Source organism: Mus pahari, chromosome 4 (assembly GCF_900095145.1).
Source record: "Mus pahari chromosome 4, PAHARI_EIJ_v1.1, whole genome shotgun sequence".
Lineage (NCBI taxonomy): Eukaryota > Metazoa > Chordata > Mammalia > Rodentia > Muridae > Mus > Mus pahari.
The window spans coordinates 32,768,562-32,775,250 of NC_034593.1; positions in this window are offsets into that span (position 1 = coordinate 32,768,562).

The following is a 6,689-nucleotide window of genomic DNA, read 5'->3' on the forward strand; positions in this document are numbered from 1 at the left end:
TCTTCCACCAACCAAGTCCATCCTGTAACAGCCTTGCACAAAACGTTTGTTAAATGATAAGATGAGGATGTACAGAGCTGAGTCTGAGCGAACTGTTTTAGGGAAGCAAATGGGATAGATAATGTAAAGAGAGACACCAAGGATTTCATATTTTCTAAGTCACCCACCAGACCTCATTCAAGATAGACTCTGAGAAACAGGCATTTGGGTTTTTTTTTTTTTTCTTTTCTTTTTTTGGTTTGTTCTGGTTTTATTGTTGTAATGCCCTCAAGAGTCTGTGGAGTAACCTGGCCAACTGCTGTCAAGCTACACTTCAGAGAACTTACCTCAGCACTAGTAGGAAATGAATCAGGCTTTGCTCCACCATGCAACTTAAGAAATTGTACAAGAGCTTTTTTGATTCTTCAATTGTTTGCTCCCAGGAAGATGGGGCATACTCTACTGGGGTGGAGTTTAATATTAAAACATGGATATTTCAAAGATCTCTGTCATGGTAGTAACTTAAAAGAATGGATAAATACAGGTGGAACGCAATAGAGGAAGATAGCCTACGTCAAACTCTGGCCTCCGCAAGCACATGTACACATGAACCAACTGATGTGCACCCATATGCATGTGCTACACACACATGCTGCACACAATCACACACACACACACACACACACACACACACACACACACACAATATGCAAGCACACATAGAACACATTCACAGTTTTCCATTTGTTAAAAAGCATACTGTAACCAAAGTAGGAGTACTTAATGCCTCTGTGGTGGTGTTAACGAGAATGGCTCCTATGTTTAGTTCCCAGCTGGTAGAACTGTGTGGGAATTGTTAGGAGGTGTGGCCTTGTTAGGGGAAGGATGTCACTGGGAGTAGGCTTTAGGGTTTCAAAAGCCCATTCCTGGCTCAGTCCCTTTCCCTTTCCCTACCCTAAGTATGCAAAGCTCTCAGCTACTGCTCCAGCGCCATGCCTGTCTTCTTCCTGCTATGATGGTCATGGACTAACCCTCTAAAACTGTAAGCAAGACCCTAATTAATACTTTCTTTTATAAGGGTATTTTGTTTGTTTGTTTGTTTTTAGTTTGGGTTGTGGTGTCTCTCTCTTCATACAATAGAACAGTCACTAAGACAGCATGAAGTGAGTAAGTGAGCACTGGGTAACAACATTAAGTATGAAATGTATACCCTGAACTCACATGCACATAAATAAACAACTAAATATACCAGTAAGTAAGAGGCAAGAGAAATCCCTGTGCAGAAGAATCCCCCCTGAGTTGCACAGAAGATCTGCCTTCCATGGAGGCAAACTCTCCACTTCCTACATGTGCCCTCATCCAGACTGTGTCATAGACTAGAGGAAGAGTCAAATAAAACCAACAGTCCCAAAACTAAGCAAGAAATGCAAAAATACATTCTCAACACCAGCTGCCATGAGTCATGCAGGTCGTTTGCAACCTTGAGCAAAATGAAGATGGCAGTTCCCTTGGTAGCCTTAGTGGAACGCTAAGGTGTGGTAACCTGAGGCGGCAACTTAATGGGACCTACAATGGCCTGGAAGACACACCTCTGGGTGTTTCTAGCTAACTGAAGGAGGGAAGGCATGCTCTGAATGTGGGCAACAGTATTCCGTGGGCTGGGCTTCTGGACTGAATAAAAAAAGGCAAAAGGAGAGAAGGAGCGAGCATGCCTGTCTCTGCTTCCTGACTGCAGACCCAATGTGAGCAGCCATCTTATCCCTCCACCCATGCCTTCCTCACCATGATGGACCGATCATCCCTCCATCTATGCCTTCCCTACTGTGATGGGCCCGAGCCTCAAATCTACATTTGCTTCCTCTAGGGTGTTTCTGCCAGATATTTCCTCTTCATTGCAGTGAGAAAAGAAAACATAGCATACTTTTACATAGCATCTGGGTATGCGTGTAGGACTGTCAGTCATCATGGAGGGGAGGCTTGAGAATTTACTGTACCACAGACCCAGCTGATAGAGACATTGTGAAAGCTGACAAGGTGTCCTAAATGAGGTGCTGTGTAAGTGGACTGTGTGTGTGTGTGTGTGTGTGTGTGTGTGTGTGTGTTACTTTACTATTTATAGGTGTACTTTGGGGCTATTTTATTGGGTTCTTTTATCTACCACCCTTCCAAACCTTATTCTACTTTAATCCCTTCCAACACCCCTCCAACTCTAGGTAGGAAAGAAAGAAGACTAGAGGGGAAAGGGTCCTAGATCTCATTAGACTGCTTCCTGCTGGTGAGTGGTGTTGAGTTCCTTGGGACAAGTCCAATCTTCACCATTAGGATATCCAATTTCTTCTTCCCATCGCCTTGCTCTCTACCAGTTGTCAAGCTATGACAGGAACCAGCAGCAGGAGTAGCAGCAGCATCCTCAGGGCAGGTGCCTGGCCCCTCTCTGGTCTCTGGCATTTATACCCTCTCAAAAGTTTCAATAATTCCAAATGTCACACACACACAAAGAAGCTATCTGCAGCTGGCAAAAATCATGCCCCTGCTAATGCATGAGGCAAATCATAGTTACCTGCTGCGAAGCAGCCTCTTAGCCCATGCCTGGGACTAAAACAAAACATATTCACATAACATAACTAGGTTTTTAAGGAAACAAAACTTCTCACTACAGTTCTGGAATAGAAAAGTCACGGTAGCTAAAGAAGTTGGAATAAATGTCAGGTTCAGTTAATGTCAGCACTGGTTAATTCGCTATAGGAAATGTCCCAGGCAAACTGAAGAGGAGTTCTTCATACTATTATCTCAATGTTTCTTGGAATATAAAACTGTTCTAAAAATAAAAGATAATAGCTAACCCCCAAAACAGGATCATCTGAATCTGAAAAAATTATCAATTTTTTTTGATATGAGGGAGGATGAAGTCAGAGTACTTATCAGTGAAAAGAAACCTAATTAGATGGCAAATCACTTGAGATCACATTGTCCCCTAATTACATGATGTTTCAAACCTCGTAAACAAGTGTTTCTATTTGCTATAAGGGCCTCATTATGTGGCATGAGGATTGATTTGAAATGGAACAGCACAGATATGGCTGTGGTCTTCTGTCTGAGAGTTCGTTCATCCTGTTTCTTTCAGCCTAGAGCACATGCAGTATTCACAGGCGTATATGGCTTGTGCCGTATATGATGTATTTGGTGTCTCTGTCATTTTTTTCTTTTCATTATGAATTGGCTATGGAATGTTCATTGTATCCCATTTACAAAGCAAACCCAATTTGAGGGAAAAAAAATCAACTGAAAATAAGGTATCGTTCACTAGGGACTTTTACTCCCTATGACCCTCCGATTCATCTTATGTTTTCCACCACAGTTAAACCACATCAACGCCATGTTGTTCAGCCTTAGAAAGGAAAACAAAACAAAACAAAACAAAACAAAAAAAAACACACAAACACTCAGAAACGTTGATAGCTATGTTTGTTTTCTATAGCCATAAAGATTTATGGTTACTTTCTCATATATGTGTGCTCCATATGGGGGTCTAAAGAAGCTGGGGGACAACTTCCAAAGTCTCTATGGCTGTGGGTTTTCCACCCATTCCCAGGTTCCCAGAGATAATGACTCTGATACTGAATTACATATGAATAAATGCCTAGGCCAATAGCCTTGGCTGTGTTCCCCAACTAGCTCATACCTCCGTAATCCAGATATTCTATTCTATGAGTGCTACAAGTTTGGTTACCTGGTCCTCAGTCTCATCTTTCTCTGTGTTTGGGGCAAATCTCCCTTTCCTGAACCTGTCTGTTTCCCAGAATTCCTTTCTCTCCCTCTCTTCCCTCTCTCTGTCTCTATCTCTGCTAGATGCCCTGCCTAGCATCTTGCCTCAGCTCAAGGTCATGGGCTTTTTTTTATTGACAGGGGAAGCTTCCATACATTGCACAAGAGACTCTCTCTACATCTCTGCCTACAAGAACTGGGGTTACAAGTATACACCAGCTCAGTTGGCATTTTCACCTTGGTTCTGAAAATCCTACCCAGGTCCTCAGGCTTGAGATGAAAGTGCCCCATCTGTGCATTGCCTCCAGATGATTAATGTGTAGTTCACTAACCACTGACTTTTATAGACTTTTATAACCAATAGAACATACAATAGTTAGTCAGCTTGTACTATCCTCCTAAGTGGTTAACTTAAAATGTTATTTTTATTGTTAAAAAACACTTAATTCAAAATTATAACATGTTTATATGATACACTGCATGTTGTAATCCCTTCAATTTTATAAAAGTTAGTGAGAGGCTGAGAATGAATGAGGCTGAGGACTGGGAATGTGGCTTTAGGATAGAAAGTGTGCGCAGGAGGCAGGAGGCAGGAGGCAGGAGGCAGGAGGCAGGAGGCAGGAGGCNCAGGAGGCAGGAGGCAGGAGGCAGGAGGCAGGAGGCAGGAGGCAGGAGGCAGGAGGCAGGAGGCAGGAGGCAGGAGGCAGGAGGCAATGGGTTTGCTGCCCAGAGTCCCAACTCCAACAGAAAGAGAAGGAGGAAAAGAAGAGAGGGGAGAAGGAAGATGGAAGGAAGGAACAGAGGGAAGGAGGGAGAAAGGGAGGCACAGAGGGAGGCCAGGAAAAACAAAGAGACAGAGAAGTTAATACACAAACCTTAGCTTGGTCTTTCACCTGTATGTCACTGAATACAATGCATAGTATCGTCTAGAGTCACTCAGTTAAGACCACGCTCCCGTGCTTACTAGACTCTGTACTAGTAAAACAGTAAGCAGACACTCACTCATTTTTCTCATTTTGTAATCTTTCTTTGTGAACTTCATACAATGCAATTTGATCTCATTCACCTTTTTCACTCCTCTCAGACCAACCCTCTTCCCTCCCCACCTCACATTGCGTTCCCTGTTTTAAGTCTGTCAAGTAGAGTTCACACTGCCCATCTAACCTTGAAGGTGTGGCTTTCAAGGGAGGGCAGTCAACCTACCAGGAGACACACCTTTAAAAAAAAAAAAACCAGTCAGTCCCTTTCCCAGCAACTATCAACTGCCAGTAGCTCTTTAGCGGGGCAGGGTTTTGCTCCCATTTTGCCCCCTCCTTGCTGGAATTTTGTCTGGCCTGATCTTGCAAGATATTTACTCCTCGTTGGAAAAATAAGTGATAACAAATTATAAAATTATTGCTTCCTATCTAAAACTATTTTGGGGGTGGTGATGGTGGTGATAATGGTGGGTGGGGTGCTGGCAGTGGGAGTGGTGGTAATGGTGGTGGTGGTGATGGGGTAGTTGGCGGTGGTGGTAGTAATGTTGAGGATAGTGGGGGGTAGAGAAAGTAGTAGTGGTGATAGTGGTAGTAATATTGATGGTGAGATGATGGTGGTGATGGTGACAGTGGCTGTGGTTGTGATGGTGTTGATGGTGGTAGTAGTGGTAATGGTATAGGGTTGATTGACAAGGAGGTATGGCCTTATTGGAGGAGGTTCTGGGAGGAAGGCTTTGAGATTTCAAAGCCTAAACCATTCTAGATCGGCTCTCTCTCTCTCTGACTCCTACTTTCAAAAGGATTTAACTCTCAGCTACTGCTCCAGGGCCATGCCTGCTTGCCTTCTGTCATGATCCCTGCCATGATGGTCATGGACTCATCCTCTGATACTGTAAGCCACCAATCATCTCTTTCTTTGATAAGCTACCTTGGCCATGGCATCTTATTACGGTAATAGGAAAATAACTAAGACAGTGATGATGAGAGCTGGTGCTGGTGCTGGTGGTAGTAGTGGTGGTAATGGTGATAATGGCGTGGGTACTGGTGATGGTCATTGTGGCCTCGGAGTCATATTCATCCCAGTTTCTCACTCTCAGAAGGAAAAGATTAACATCACTGGCTGGCAGCTATCGGGATGTCCCTGGTTGCTACTTAACCCAGTCAACATCTCTCTCTGCAAGACTGCTCTCTTGGGATGCAAATGCAATTGTACAGCCCAGTTTGAGATCGGATTCTCTGCTGTGCAAAACGAGTTTGTGGTGTGTTCAGCAATAGGGTCTTTCCACCCAGTTCTATGGGGCAGCTGACATTGGTGGCCTGTACTGTTCCAGAGGTCTCAGAGCTTCCCTGACCAACAGTTTACAGGGATTTCACTGAATACCCCCCCATGGCCTCTGGGAACAGCTTTATCCACTGCCTCAGTTGTCTTTCTGTGGCTGTGATAAAGCATTCTGACTAAAAGTAACATAGGGGCAGATTAGCTTCTCTGGACTTCTAATTCCAGGTGGGTAAGAGTTCATCACAGCAGGGAAGCTTGGCAGCAAGTGAGAGGCATGGCAGCAGGGGCAAGAAGCTGGGAATTCACATCCTCAACAGCAAACACAAACTAGAAGTGGCAAGAAAAAAAAATTTTTTTCAAAACCTGCCCCTAGTGATGTACTGCTTTCAGGAGTCCTCACCACCTTAACCTCCTCAAGTAATATGACTCACTGGGGAAGAAGTGTTCAAATATCCCAGACTGTGGTGGTGCGGGGTGGGGAGGTGGGGCATTTCTCATTCAAGTCACCCTTGTATGTACTGATAGATATTATTACTGTTTGATCTCTTTCTCAAATAAAAAAATCAATTAGCTTACCAAGTATCCAGTTCCCTTTGACATTTGGTTGACCATGCCCCCCTGCCGCCTTCCCCTCCATCCCCCCACTCCCTGCTCACCATCTGGTCTGACACTAGGTTAAACCTTCACAC